Source organism: Erythrolamprus reginae, chromosome 5 (genome assembly GCF_031021105.1).
Source record: "Erythrolamprus reginae isolate rEryReg1 chromosome 5, rEryReg1.hap1, whole genome shotgun sequence".
NCBI classification, from domain to species: domain Eukaryota; kingdom Metazoa; phylum Chordata; class Lepidosauria; order Squamata; family Dipsadidae; genus Erythrolamprus; species Erythrolamprus reginae.
The window spans coordinates 37,938,249-37,954,654 of NC_091954.1; the positions used below are offsets into that span (position 1 = coordinate 37,938,249).

The following is a 16,406-nucleotide window of genomic DNA, read 5'->3' on the forward strand; positions in this document are numbered from 1 at the left end:
CAACTTAGAACTAAAGAGAAATTTCCTGACAGTTAGAACAATTAATCAGTGGAACAATTTCTGAACTTGCATACATTACTCAAAATTGAGTAAAAGTGGGATTTTTCCCCCCTTTGAGTAATGACATAGGAATCCATTAGCCAATCACAACAGGGATATGTAAATTGATTTAAAGTGTTGGGTAAATAGGATTTTCCAGTGAGCAGTTTTGGATAATGAAGGAACAAGTTTGTGAAGCCTTCTGCTAATATCTCACCTAGGTTTTGCTCAATATCTTGTAACCATGTATGCAGGGCCACCATCAGGAATTTTGGGGCCCCATACAGCCTAAGTGTCTGGGGCCCCCCCACCGTCATTTTAAAACTACTTTATTTTGCGACATACCAATTGTGTATTATATTTGCCTTTCACAAAAAAAAATTAAACCCTGCCACTACAACAAGGTACACTTGTTTGACAGATTAATAATATGTTAATAATGCAGAAAATATATTCAAGTGACATCAACATATTACATACATATAAATAAATAACCAGAACAGTGCAAATACACCAAATTAACAAAATATTATTAATTTTGCCATCAACAATACTAAAAGCAGTAATAAGATGGCACAAAGGATAAAGACAAAATACTCCTGCATCACACTAGAAAAATATTTGTTTTCACAATAATACCAATAAATAACAGGTAACCAGAAGATAAATTATACGCAATAATGTTTAAAACTATACATAAACTCCACCATAGGTATAAAAAGGACAGTGCAAGAAAAAAGAAGAGAAAGAGGAGGGAAGAGCAAAAAACCCTTCCCTCTTCTTCTCATTAACCTCTCCACCTATCTCCTTATAGCATTTTCCAAAGTTTGCAAAATTTTAAAATTGCTTTATAAAAAAGAACATACCCTCATGTATCATCAAATCCATATTATGAAGCAAATGTGCAAAATAAATAAATAAATAAATTCTCATACATGTACCTCCTATTGAGTTCCATAACTTAATATATTTAAGCTTTTAAATGTGTAATGTATAATGTCTCTTAACAAATAGCATGTCCGTGGCTCTAAGAGCAACACCTTTTTTTCCTCTTTATTCTTTCTTCTTCTTTTCCTAGGATGTTATGATATCTATTAAACATATGGTGAGATATTACTGTGTATGCATTTAACATAATTTAGAATCTAAAAAGTAAAATAATAAACTCCCACTTCAGATCTTCTCTGCACAAGTCTCAAAATATGATGTAGTTGCTTGTTTTTTTGAAAAGACCATAGTAGCTCTACCCAGCTTTCCTTTGCATATTCAAATCTTCCCACTTCCCACAATGCTTGCTTCTCGAATCCAGGATGGTGTTTGCTTCTCAAATCTAAAATGGCGAGATGGCTCCAAAAAACATGTCAACTCCAAAGCAACACATCTTTTCCTCACACTTAGAAGGGAACAATTTCAAAAAATATCTAACACCATAATCAAAATGTATACCAAATTAGCTCTGATCCAAACTTCATCTTTATCAGCTATGAAGCTCTTCAGGCATAATAGAGAAAATTAGGCATTTTTGCTGATCTGTGCTCTTGCCTGGTCCCGATTGTAACAATTTTGTAACTGAATCCAATTAGCTTCCTTAGCACGCCAGCACACGGCCCCCCTAATTTTTCAATTTGGCTGGGCCCCTGACGCCAGTACCGGTAATACTGCCCTATATGTATGGAAAGACCAATAGCAATAGTATTATATACCACTTCATAGTGCTTTTACAGTCCTATCTGAGTGGTTTACAGAATCAGCATACTGCCTCCAACAATCTGGGTCCTCATTTTATTCACTTTGGAAAGATGGAAGGCTGAGTCAACCTTGAGCTGGTGGTGAGATTTGAACTGCTGAATTACAGCTAAGAGTTAGCTGAAGTAGCCTGCAGTGCTGCACTCTAACCACTGAGTTACCCCAGCTCTTTTAAATAAGCCAAATAAACAGGCAGGTTTTGTTTTTTTAAAAAAGACAGAAAATAAAACAGATAAATAAGTTTGGTAAACTGAATGATTCATAATAGAAACAGGAGCAAGGTGAAGATACATATTGTTTTCATATCTGGTTAATATTTTATTATGGCAAATATCTTACAAGGATAACATGATTTGAGCTAAAGTCAAAAGGAGAAGTGGAAATACAACTTGAGAAATGCAAACAATGCCCCTTTGTTAGCTTACAGGAATTCATCCCTAAAGTAAAAATGGAAAATAAAACACTGGAGTTAATGTTAGATGTTAAAAAAAGAAAAATAGATAATAAAATGGTAATGTCAATCAGCTTTTTGAATGAACTTACAATTGATGCCAAAAATTGGCAAGATTTGATGAGAGGTTTTCTGTTTGTTTGTTTATTTATTTGCTTAGGGGAGAAATAAAGATGGAAAAAACCTGAAGAAGTAAAAAGGGTGATGAATCCTAGGAAGCACAGCAAGATCATAAACCTTGACAAGATAGTAGGGCATTTCTATGACAACAACGATCAGAATAACTAAAGCAATGACTGCAGAGTTGTGGAAGCTAGATACTGAGACAAAATGAGAGAAAGAAGATAGATGCCTTCAAATTATGAATTTGGAGTCAGTTCCTAAGGGTACCATGGACTCTAGGAATAAATAACCAATTGTTCCTAGGCAAAATAAAGACTCATTATTCCCTTGAGGCAATGATCAGCAAACAGAAAGTCATATTTGAATTATGTGATGAGACTGGATGAGGAAAAAGAAAAGACATAGCAGATAAGATTAAGATCAGTTGTACACCCAGCATATTTGAAATTTGGATGGAACATTGTTCAACATCCACCCTCCTCCTTTACTGTCAAGAACCAGGTTGGTGTAGTAGTAGTTAAGACATTAAACTAGAAACCAGGAAGTGGCAAATTCTAGTTGGGGCTTGGCAGTGAAGGGCTAACAAAATTTTTACTACCACACTGTAGGCATGGCTTATTTTGTGGGTGTGGCTTGATGGTCATGTGACCAGGTAGGAGCGGCTTGCTGGCCATGTGACCAGGTGGCGATCATGGGACTTGACCAAGGATTTTACAAGAATCTCAAAACAATAACCATATCAATGGACTCAAAACAAGCAGTTCATCGAATTCACCCACATCCTAGAAGTGAGCAGCTATAGAACAGTGGAATGACAGAAACATCTCACTTAGAATTTTGAAAGCATCTTTTGAGCATTGTCATCAAGGTGCCTTCATGATTAAAATGGCCACTCACAAAATAATCACTTACTCAAAGGCAACAATCTAAAGTATTCCTTGTTACTTTCACAACCTAAGTGAACATCCCAAAATGCTCCATTCCACATAACAGTCTTAACCCTCCTTCCTGCAGACTACCAAACAAAATCAAGTTTCTGGCAAAACATTAGGTTTCAAGCATTATTCATTTTATTTTCTATAGCAGAGGTCCCCAAACTTGGCAACTTTAAGATTTGTGAATTTCAACTCTCAGAATTCTCTAGCCAGCTATGAAGACCTCTGTTCTAGACAATACTGGAGCCAGTCGAAAAGGAGGGGCAGGCAGCAAGCCAGATCACATAGAATTCATCCTAGATCTTATCTCCTTATGCTTTTCCTAGACACTTTTGTTTGTAGCAGAATCGCCAGCTTTGGGGTTTTTAAATGCTTTCAGGAAGAACGTAAAGGCTGCCCAAAGAGGACGCCCTGCATTTTCTTTCAACATCTTTTGGTGCAAATTGGGTGCTCTGAGGTGGAGCTCCATTTTTGTTATCCCATTGCATCCTCCCCGTCCAGGCAGCAGCCCACCCCTGGGCCTTGGGCACAAAGCTGGCTGGCTGATCTTGGGCCAGGCTCTCTCTCTCTCTCAAACCTAGGAAGAAGAAACTGCAAGCGTAAAAAAGAAATGAAAGCAGCAGTTGACTGAGAATGGATGCTGAAAGCAGCAGTTGCTGAGAATGGAGACTAAACAAGACATCCATCACTGTGCCTGCGTTGTGCCTACTACCAAAGAGCTGATCACTGCATGAAGAGAAGGAACCTGATTCTGCACCCTCTACTGGGATTACACTCTTCAGTAACATCCTCTTATTGCCTCCATCCAGGGTAGATGGTCTCCTAGCTACTAATACACCTAGCTACTAATACAAAGAGAAGTAGATAAATAACTAAATGGAAAACATTAAATTCTTTGGGTTAAAGGTTCAAGGAAAACTGAATGTTTGATAGAACACTGGATTATGGTTGGTGTCAGGTTGAGATAGTGGGCTTTCAGCCATGCCGTGGAAAAGAAAGGGGGGTGGATGGGGCTGTCTTGATAGCAAAGATGCTTTTTCAAGAGGACATTCTTTGTACCTTTGGGTCAATCATGACCTGGAAGACTGAGAATCTCCATAGACATGTCTTGATGGCACTTAACTAATTTAATATGTGTTTTCTTTTGTGGTTTTGAGCCTAAATTACCAGATTTTTACTAGAACATTGTGAGTTAGAACTGTGAATTGTCATTCTATCTTTTTAAAAAAATACAGCTTATTGCAAACAATAATAAGTTGCAATGTGACATTTTTAAAATTAAATTTATATGGATCTCCTCTTCCTAGCCAAAATTAATAACTCTGTAAAGAGATAAAAGTATTGAGGTCAGCAAACCAGTTTCACCTTTGACAAAAAGAATGTAATAAAGTAGATAAAATGGATAATATTATTCAGAGAAGGAATTAAGAGGAAAATTGTCAGCTGGAATACCTCAGGTTTCAACATCTTCAAATTAAGATTAATTGTTCTTTCAGGCCTTTATTTTCCACTAAAATACAACATGTGCAAATCATTTTATCACAGTGAGGTATTATTGTGTAATATTATATAAGAAATATTTGTAATTTCTGTACAAAGGGCAGACATTTATTTTGATTCCCTAATGAAAAAGAGAGGGAAAAATGAACCCCACAAAATGGAAATATAAAATAAACTCTAAGAAGATTTTTTTTTTACAAATGAAATTCAATAGTGGGGAGAAGAATTGTAAAATTATATTATGCAATCTGACCTAGAATAGTCTAAAAATGGAACATTTACATAGTTAATCTTATATTTACATACACTTACTGGATTGCATCTGGTAGAAACCGGGCAGTAGTAAATTAAAAGATTAAAAAGTGTTGATATATTTGCATCTGTACAACCAGAGATCTTTGTGGTGCACCCAACAGGAAATGGCTGAAAAGCAGCTGTTCATGGCAAAATAGAAGTTCATATCTTCTTTAGAATGAAAGATCTTTGCCTGGTTTTAACAAACAGTGATTATTCCTACTTTACAGATAGAAGGATGAAGATTGATGCAGAGATAATAACTGCAGAACTTAATGTTCAAATCTGATCCTGCCTAAAAATGTGATATGCTTGCTTCTTTTGGGTGGTGATGGGGTGTCTCCCCTTCCTTCTTGGAACCTCTGGAACTATTTTTTCAATGTTGTTCTACATGACTGATGGAGAGGAAGAGGAAGGAGAGGCAGAGAGCAGAAGGGGGAGGAGCAGGAGAAGGAGATGATGAAAAAAGAAAAAGGAGAAGAGAAAGAGAAGATGAAGGAGAAGAAGAAGAGAAAGAGGGAGAAGGAGAAGGAGAAGGAGAAGGAGGAGATAGATTAGCCAGAAGTTAATACATTTTCAAAGAAAGATTTAGCATAGAAACATAGAAACATAGAATATTGACGGCAGAAAAAGACCTCATGGTCCATCTAGTCTGCCCTTATACTATTTCCTGTATTTTATCTTAGGATGGATATATGTTTATCCCAGGCATGTCTAAATTCAGTTACTGTGGATTTACCAACCACGTCTGCTGGAAGTTTGTTCCAAGGATCTACTACTCTTTCAGTAAAATAATATTTTCTCATGTTGCTTTTGATCGTTTCCCCAACTAACCTCAGATTGTGTCCCCTTGTTCTTGTGTTGCATCTGTCCTTCACTGCTCTTCCAGTTGTGTTTTTTACACTATAACTTTCATCAATAACTTTCTGCAGTCACATACTTGTCACTTTTCCAGATACATAAACTCTTCCTCTCATGCACTCCCTTAAGCAATCAGATTGAGGTGCCACCTTCAAAGCAAAGTTTAATTTCCCACACTGGGAGTGAAGGGCAAACTTGAGCGAAGTCACTCACTTGTTTACATCCGGGAGCCGTGTCATCTTATGCTGACCTTTCCTTAGACATAATTAACAAACATGTGGACACCAAAGAGCTGAGGCAGAAAGAGCCGGCACATCTCTAGGTTTCAACTCAAATGATCTTCTAGACAAGAGCCTGGGAACTATGTGGAAAATGCTCCCTTGGTGGCCCAAGCAGCTGTTTCCCTTTATTCTTCTGTATTTGTATGAAAATAAGAAGGAAATTAGTATGATAAACAGCTCAATAAAATGAAATTCCACACCAAAGAGAAGTATAAAACCACGGAATTTCTGCTAAATTCTACATTAATACAATGGATCAAGAAAGTCAAACAGGTCCTATTGATCTATTTGGTAAGTATGCTTGCTTCTAGGGCATCAAGGTAATATTTGGAGTCTTCCCATCTCCATTTTTCTCCTACAACAGCCTAAGTCTAAATCATTCCAGACAATTTTTAGACAAGTTTTTCCCAGGTATTGGTTCTAAAGCAAGATTCCAGGATTTTATTTTCAGATCACAAGGTTCTACTGTACACAATTTTTTAAAAAAAATCTTGTGTCATCTAAATTATCAGGAAAAAAAATGGTAAATATGATTCAGCAATATCTCTGTTAAAGAATTAAAGAATTGGAAGGTCTATCATCTCTCTCTCTCTCTCCCCCCCCTCTCTCTGTACAGAATAACATTTAATGAATTATACATTTAATAAATAAGTACTGTACCGGTAAATAATTAAAAACTTTGAGTTTATTGAGCTCTGGATTTTAGCTGAAATGAACATACACATATTTTAATGGTAAAAGAGAGAGTGAGTTAAAATGATTGGCACTTCAATCCTAAATGTATCTACTTAGACATACAGTACAGTAAATAATACCAAGTTTAGTATGACTTACTCAGTGTGTTTACTGGAGCAGCCTAACCTGTGTCATAACATTCCCGATTAATAAAAAATACTTCTGAATTTCATCTGGAGTAAGACAATACCAGTAAATGTAGATGCTAAATTATTCAACTAAGTAATATTAAACTTGTTAATTTATACTTAAATAAGAGTTATTTAAGGGCTTTTAGCATTGTATCATTATGATTAAAATTTTCCCAAACCATCATTGTTGTTACAGAAACGGAAAAATCTGAATGCATTACTGATTTAAAAAAACCCTGATGCCATTATAATTTATAAACAATAAGTCATTTTGTCTCATCATTTGATTGAGGAATAAATTTGGATTAAAACCCTAGTAAAGAATGACTGATTTAATGAAAGATAAACAATACTGTATACACATTAGAGGGTCTGTTCTAATGCTCTTTCATTATCTTGACAACATTTATTTGACTTTTTAAATCTGATTACAACGATGGACTCATTCCAAACAGGAACAATTGGACAATCCATGAATAATGAAAGCAATGTAGGGATATTAAAACATGGACTACTTGACAGGATTAAAGTAAGGATGACTGAGATAGGGACCTCATTCAAACATAATATTGGAAGTCATACAGTAGACACTTTGTTCCTGATATGGAATGTCAAGATAGCCATTGTTGCATACTACACTGCTCAAAAAAAATAAAGGGAGCACTTAAACAATATAACTCCAAGTAAATCAAACGTCCATGAAATCAAACTGTCTACTTAGGAAGCAACACTGATTGACAATCAATTTAACATGCTGTTGTGCACATTCAGCTTTGTACAGAACAAAGTATTCAATGAGACTATTTCATTCATTCAGATCTAGGATGTGTTATTTGAGTGTTCCCTTCATTTTTCTGAGCAGTATATTACAACAGGTAGGGATCAGGCTTCTACAGTTGATTCAACAAATCATTATTTAAATGATTTCCCCTCTTGTTCAGTATGAACCTAGCCAATAAGTGTGGGGCAAAGGTGCGTTCCTCCAGTTTGGCACTGGCTCTATGGAACTGATGGCAAACTGCTGGCGATGTCACCGTGATGTCACGGAACCAGTTCTGTTGGTGCTGGTCCATGGATGCTGCCACCTTTTGGGGGGATTTTAGGGTGAATTTTTTTGGAAGTTTTTTTTTTTTTAAATTTGCTGAATTTTTTTTTTCTCAACTCAAACTCAATAGCACAGTTTCCGACACTATGCCTGCATTGCCAACTTGTTTTCGGCTTTTTTGGAGGGATTTTTTCGGAATCTTTTGGCGCTGTGTATGCGTGCACACACAAAGCACATGTGTGGCCACATGGCGTGGGAGGAAGCAAACTGGCGACAAGGTAAGTTAGAACACACGCTTGGTGTGGGGGGTATTTTTAGCATGTAATTTATGTGGGGGGAAAACCAAATAATGATTGTGCCATCCCAAATTGTTATCCCCCCCTTCTGTTTAATTGCATCTCATTCTTGGAGACTGTCTTGAGAAGTTGCTCTAGTTTCTTGGCAAGATTTTTCAGAAATGGTTTGCCACTGCATCCTTCGTAGCCCGGAGAGAAAGTGATTAGCTTAAGATTGCCATCTGGTTCCATTCCAGGATGAGACTATTCATTCATTCATTCATTCATTCATTCATTCATTCATTCATTCATTCATTCATTCATTCATTCATTCAATTGGATTTGTATGCTTCCCCTCTCCGAGGACTCAGGCCGGCTCATAGCATATACAAAGACACAATAGTAGAGTTAATCCAATTAATATACATACAAATAATCTTTAAAAATTCTAACTTTAAAAACTTTCATTAACATTCATTCAATAAAATCATACTATGAACATTTGCTGGTTGGGGGGAAGATCTAATGACTCCAGGCCTGGCGACAAAGATGAGTTTTTAAACTCTTTCGGAAGGCGAGGAGGGTGGGGGCAGTGCGAATCTCTGGGGGGAGCTGATTCCAGAGGGTGCCCCCCCACAGAGAAAGCTCTTCCACTAGGTCCCGCCAGCCAACATTGGTCGATGAGACCCTAAGCAGACCAACTCTGTGGGACCTCACCAGTCGCTGGGATTCATGGGGCAGAAGGCGGTCTTGGAGACTACAACTTTCAGTCTCCTATTTTGTAGCCTGATGCCTTAAGCGCTATCTTAAACTGGCTGTTTAGAAGTTATAGAACATGTTACTAAAATATAAAAAATCCAAAAATATTGGATTAATTAATCCAATTTATTCTTAAAATTAAGAATATTTTATTATATTTTTCTAATCCTCCAAAAATATGATGCTAAAAAATAGAAATGGCAATAAAATATGTTATTTAACTTCCTATGTGATATTGAAAAAAAAGAGTAGCTATTAAAAAATATAGATATAGATCTGTACATATGTATTTCTAGTTGTAACTGAAAACAAAGTATATGTGTGTATATATCTATATCTATATCTCTACACACACACATTTTGTTTTTCTATATATATATATAAGTACATATATGTATATATGTCATGTGTATGTATATATACACACATGTACATATATGTACACACACATTTTGTTTTTCCAGTTGAAACTGGAAAAAATGGGTATATATGTATACTTTAAAGAGCAGCTCTTGAAAAGTATACAGATGTGTATATACATATATATCTATGTGTGTGTATGTATGCATATACATATACAGATGTAACTGGAAAAACAAAATGTGTGTTTATAGGTACATACATATATGTATACCAACTGGAAAAATGTGCATGTACATATGTACATGTATGTATATATGTACACCCATGCATGTATTTATGAACACATCTGTATCTATACTTTTCAAGAGCTACTCTTTAAAGTTGTTTGTTTTCAACATCCTGTAGGAAGTTAAAGAATATCACCATTTCTATTTTTAGCACCATATAGATGGAATTGGGTAGAAAGGAATAGCAGAGCATCGCCTGACTTGTATCATGAATTTCCCCAACAGATGAAAAGGCACAAGCTTCCCATAAGATAAGAAAATCTTATTTAAGTAATATATTATTAAGAATTTTCATTTAACTTAGCAGGAGGAGAAATAACGGATTTAATTGAATGAGTTCCAGATGATATTACATAGGCTACTACCAATTACCACACTGATTACCAAGATAATGTATTTCAACCAGGGGTGGGCAGCTCCCGGGACTGTGGGGGACACCTTTCCAGTAGTGGAAATGGAGCTGTTCACGCAACTCCAGCTGACTTGCGGTCAGGCATGTGAGCCTGGTACGAGATTTGCTTCCTGCACATGCACAGGAAGCAAAATCTTGTGTGACTGTGAGATTTTGGAGATTTTTGCCAATTTTTTGCTTTTGCACATGTGCAGAACCAGAAAATTGGAAACAAATCACCAAAATCTCATGGTTGCACACGTCCTCAAGCGAGAATTCACTTCCTGCACATGCACAGGAAGCAAATCTCATGCAGGGCACGTGGGCCTGACCCCCTGCCCATGCACCTACAACCGCCGTCCGCCCATCACCCGCCCGGAGGCATCCTGGTAAACAGAAGTAAGTGCAGCCCCTCACTGATTTCAACCTAATACATGTTGCTTTTATTTCAGGATACTGGGGAATGTGTGTGATCTGCAATGCAGATGGTCTGTTGGAGGCTATCTTCCTTCAACAATACTGTAATTTGCAGACACTAGAAAATCTAGCATGAATTCTCAAGCTACATGAGTATTTCTCAACCTTGCTAGTTTGAAGATGTATGGATTTCATCTTCCACAATTCCCCAGCTAGCATTGCAGATATCAATTCCCACATTCATTAGACAGCACTTCCTTCCTTCCTTCTTTCTCTCCTTCTGCCAAAGCCAAGAAACTATGACTATTTAGTTTTTTATTAGAAAATTTGTCAGTAGGGATCCAATCTCCTTTAAGCAAGAAGAATCCAAACACAATGTTAACTAGGGGATTTCAATCAATTTTAATTAAAGAAATCCTGTTACCAAACTACTTAATGGCTTACTAAATATTACTAAGCATTACTTGCCAGAATACTTTTTTGGTTTTTTATTAGTGGCTCCTCGCCATCGCTAATGATCTCATCCCTTCAGATATAGTGTTTCCTTCTCCTTAGAGCTTAACTACAAATGTCAGCTTTTCTTGTGCAATTAAATTGCTAACTCTCAGAAGAGCCGTAAAAAGAAATACTTCTTTACTGCTAGGACTTTTCAAATCAGGAAGTAAGAAAACCAATTTTTGAAATGAGCTCCAAATAAGCACAGGGGGCAGTTATAGGGAAATTACGTTAATGCAGATTTACTGGGTTTTTTAAAAACGTTTTTCTAAAGGACAACCCTCTCTTCCCCCAATTCTTGTTTCATAGATGCTGGTTTTAAAAAAACCAAAAATCTGTTCAGATTTGCTTCACTGAAAAGTTCACAGAATGGCTTTCTTTTCTGTTTCAGTCAGACAGCCACTGTAATTTTGAAAAGGAAAAAAAATGACTTGTGGACTCTTTGCACAAAGATCATTGCACAAGGGCATCTCTTTTCTGAGGTCACATATTGTTGGGCAGAGATGGGCTGCTAAGGTGGAATGGTGAGGTGTGCTCACCCCTGTGGCTCTGAGTGCTAGTGGAGTCCAGCGCAATTATGCTACTGCACCTGGGCAGGTAGCAAAATCGTGGGCGGTCATGCAGGTGCACCCATGGTACACTCAGAGATGCGCCCTTGTTTTGGCACGGTAACCATGGGGTCCAGCGCAATTATGCTACTGCACCAGGGTAGGAAGTGAAATCGTGGGCAGTCATGCAGGTGCACCCATGATGCACCTGCATGTCCATGCATGATTTCGCTACCTGCCCAGGTGGAGTAGTTTAATTGTGCTGGACTCCGCTAGCACTCAGAGCCATGGGGGGTGAGCACACCTTACCATTCCACCTTAGCAGCCCACCTCTGCTGTTGGGGCTCAGTAAGTTGATATTCCACCAATTTACTCAGAGTTGTTTATTTCTATTTATAACTTGTCTTTCCAAGAGAATCTTCAGGTAAGTACAAGGAAATCAAGATGGTGACTGTGACTGTGATTGATGGATGCACTGAGGCAGGGGTCCTCAAACTTGGTAACTTTAAGACTTGTGGACTTCAACTCTCAGAATTCCCCAGCCAGCTATGCTGGCTGTAGAATTCTGTGAGCTGAAGTCCACAAGTCTTAAAGTTTATTTATTTATTAGAGTTGAAATGGACCTTGTAGGTCATCTAGTCCAACCCCCTTCTCAAGCAGGCGACCCTACACCAACCCAGTCATATAGCAATCCAATCTCTTTTTGAATATGTCAAGTTCACAACCTTGGCTGGCAGGCCGTTCCACTGGTTGTTTCAAAGTTGCCAAGTTTGAAGACCTTGGGCCCATGACTTTTAAGATTTTGGTTCAATTGTGTTGCCTAGTGGAAAATAACCTGTACACAAGTCTTAAAGTTGGCAAGTTTGAACACCTCTGCACTGAGACTTTTAAGAAGATGCAATGGAAACACTGTCCCCTTCTTAATGTGACACATGTAAGGGTTCTGATTATTCACCCTTTGGCCCACAATCTTTATTTTTCTGACCTCTCTTGTGTGTTTCTTCCCCCCCCCCAATAATTTTTATTAGTTTTCACATCTTAACATTTCCAAGAAGATCTACATCTGTGTATATATATTGGTATTAATGCTTGCATAATTTATATATATTACATTGTTTTTCCTTGTTTGTCTTTTCTTCCTCATACATCCCTTAACTCTTCATCTTTCTTTTTTTCTTTTTATCCATTGTATCATCTCTTGTATGTTTCTATCCTGTCAAAGGAAGCAGGATCTAAAGTATAATATAAATTATATCACAATTTCTTCCCCTTCAGCAGCTTAAAATCAATGAAAGAGTTTAAAGTTTTCTGCCATGATTTGCACTAAAATTTTTGATTTTTTTTTGGTGTGTGTGTGTGTGTGTGTAAATGTTTACTTCTGTTTGTAGCATTTTTTTATTTATCCACAAAGTCCTATTCACCTTAGAATCATGTGATGTTAAGTTAAATTTTGATAGCCCAACCAGGCTAGCAGGTAAAAGAAGAAACATTTTCATATTGTCTTTGGTTTCCTTCTAGTGCCTTCATGATGAGCTTTTAAAATATGGAACAGCTGATGAATACTTCAGTTGCCTCCTCCAGTTCATTCAAAATTCCATCTAGCTTTTATTCCTCTGTAGGGAATGCTGACAATGGACAGATTGCTAGAGTTTAGAAGTTCCTAGTGCCAGCCCATGAGAGTTGCTGTGCCTTTAAGGACTTCCTGTGGATAAAAACAGTTTTGTGGAATCTTTAGAAATGGTTCTCAAATTAGCCCCTTAAAGGAATACTTGTCCCCTTTTGGAGGCTGTAGATAACAATCTCAAACCATTTCAATGCTTTCCCTTTTAAGTTCAGGACAATTGAAGGTTGATGCTAATTGGGAATGAGCGTTTGTGCAGATTTCGCACATATTTCTAGCTGCTGTGTAAATGTGCGTCTGCTTGTTTGGCTTCAATCTTATTCACAGCAGATGGTGTAATTTAGGAGATGACAGAATGCATTCATTTTGATGGAGGTAAATCTCAAATGTTCTGTGGTTAGTATTTCTCTGTGAGGCATACTGAATAACTTTCCTTTCCCCTTATGGCTGGGAAGAATTTTTAATGGCAGTTGGATGGATCAAACATGTTTTGGGTGGTTCTAAGAATGTGATAAACTGTCAATTAAACATATAGATCTTCAAGCCATTTCTGTATCTGGGTATGCGTAGGCAGGGGAACTCACATTTGGAATGGATGCGGTAACAACAGACTTTAATTGACTTCTATCTCCTGGTCTGGGCCAAGTGAACCCACATACCCATTTGCTTTCTTTTGTGCTTGCAAAAACAAAACCTTTCTTACCCTTGTTTGCTAATGTCTTAGGGTCTAACAGAATGACTTTGTTCACACAGAGTCCTGAACAAAAATGGATTCAACCATATGTTATTGAGTCATCATTGATAGAACTCACACGTTCAAAGCCACGCAATACAATTTTCAAAGCAGAATGGCTGGGTTTGAGCAGTATAACACACAAGTCAGAATTGTGAATGCACAGTTTACAATCAAATATTTATACAATGGCTTAGCCCAATGGTGAATCCAATCATTAGGCTTGCTTTTTGCAGGTAGGTGATTTTATCATGTATTCCTATGCCAGAAAGAAATCTCCTGGCATTTGATGAAACTTAACTGCAGCTGTAGCATTTTTGTTGTATTGAGTCAGTCTTGACTTCTGGGACTGCCCAAGCTAGTTCCTGCAATTTTCTTGGCAAGATTTCAGAATTGGTTGCTCTGAACCTCTTTCTAGGACTGATAGTGACAGACTTGTCAAGTCACCCAGCTGGTTACATATATCCAGTGAAGGGCTACCAAAGTTTTTACTACCACACTGTGGGTGTGGCTTATGCAGGACGTCCTGCATTTTCTTTCAACATCTTTCAGTACAAATGGGTGTTCTGGGGTGGAGCTCACCCCTGCATATATCTAACAAAACTTTTGGGAACCTTTCTTAGGGAGGTTAATACATGAATAAATTTTTCTGCATTGCGTCTTCCTCTACCCAAAGAAGAGGCAATACAGAACTGTGAAAATATATACACAATATATATATAAACCACCACCACCATCACAGAGGTGTACAGAGCTCTATGCATACGTCAGTATACACATGATGCTTTTCTATTTTCCAGCTGCTTCAGTTGAAGCTGGAGCCTGTATCTGGATAAAGAGATGCTCTGGTGAACTGTCCCTTATGTACTATGAATCAGATGCTTTCACAGGTTTTATGGATGTACTTCCTTGTTTCAGTGGCCAATAGTTGATTAAACTATCCTTGATCCCACTCAAATCAATGCTTGGGAGATTTACTGTTTGAATATGTGAGAAAAAAAAGTTTTATATAAGCAGTGGGGCAAAAAGAACCACCTCTCCAGCCTCCATTAAAAATCTTTGATTAAGTTTGACTCACTGTTGTTCAATTGCTTCTGATTTTTCCTGACCTGATAGATGCTATTTGGCCAGGCCTGTCTGCCAATAACTCTTCCTCTTTCCTGTCTACAGTACTGCTGATGTTTAAATCTATCACCGATAGCATCTAGCCAGTTTGCCTTCTGTCAGCCTCTTTTCTAGTTGCCTTCAAATTTCCTATTTTATTTTATTTTATTTATTTATTTTGTCAAGTACATATTGGTAGTATACAAAGATATATCAATGTTTATATACATGATACTAGTAAGAGAGAAACTAGTAAGAGGTAAACTAGTAAGAGAGGACAGGGGACGGAAGGCACACTGCTGCACCAACATCCTAAGCACCATCATCTTCTTAAATGGCTCCGACCTTTATATTTTATGCCCATAATATTTAAGCTTTAATTTCTTCAGAGAAGAAGAGAGAATGCCGGCTCTGCTGGTATGGACATGTCCAAAGAGCACCACTTTCTATTATTGCCAAGACTGTCTACCAACTAAAAGTCAGTGGCCGGTGACCTCACGTAGGTCCAAAGAAGAGATGGCAAGAGACCATCAACATAGACACGTAAGCTGCGGATATGCAGCCCCGAGATGCAGCTGACTGCACAAAGTAGCATTCAATAATTAGAAAAGCATCTGTGGGAATAGGTTAGGAAGTAGAAGAAAGAAAGAAGAAAGAAGAGGGAGGAGGGAGAACAAGATTTAAGCTTTAATTTCTTTATTAGCACTTTCAGTGCGAGTAGTCAGTTACTTTCTGATCCAAAATATTCTCAACATGTTTCAGCATTAGAATCCAAAGAGATCTCCAGGCTTTACAGCCATATGTTACAGCTGGGAAAAGCCACAATCTTGGCCCATGTAAAACTATTTTGTGGAGATCTGTCAGACTCTTTCTATTGGATAATGGCTTAATAGCAGATAATTTCTGAATAATAAAGAAAACCATGATAGCATGACTCAGTGTATTCCTCAGAGCCACATAAAAGCCTGTTCTATCTCCCCAGAATTCACAGCTATAAACTTTCAGAATAAAAGAACGAGACATCAAAGGCTGTGGCTCTTTTAATCCATATTTAATGTTGAATGGGAGTTGCTTATATTTTTTGTGTTTGTTTTGAAACTTACATCTCGTTCTACGATAAATCAGAACTTGGTTCTGAAATGTTTAATTTCAGTTGCAGTGTCAGGAACATTTTAGCAGTAGGAAGGCAAATAACCTTATAATTTTTGTCCCCTGCACAAACAGGATGAGTCTAAGTCAGGGGTGTCAAAGTCGAGGCATCATATCATGTGA

General features: G+C 37.5%; 1 protein-coding gene across 1 annotated transcript in view; it reads left to right on the forward strand.

Annotated features, from left to right (window-relative positions):
• The first annotated feature begins 13,606 nt into the window (after window positions 1–13,606).
• Window positions 13,607–16,406, forward strand: part of DNTT (DNA nucleotidylexotransferase) — a 392,355-nt gene continuing 389,555 nt past the window's right edge. Inside the window, exon 1 of the mRNA XM_070752425.1 lies at window positions 13,607–13,672. The gene's annotated coding sequence lies outside the window, so the exon portion shown is untranslated. The remainder of the gene's footprint in view (window positions 13,673–16,406) is intronic.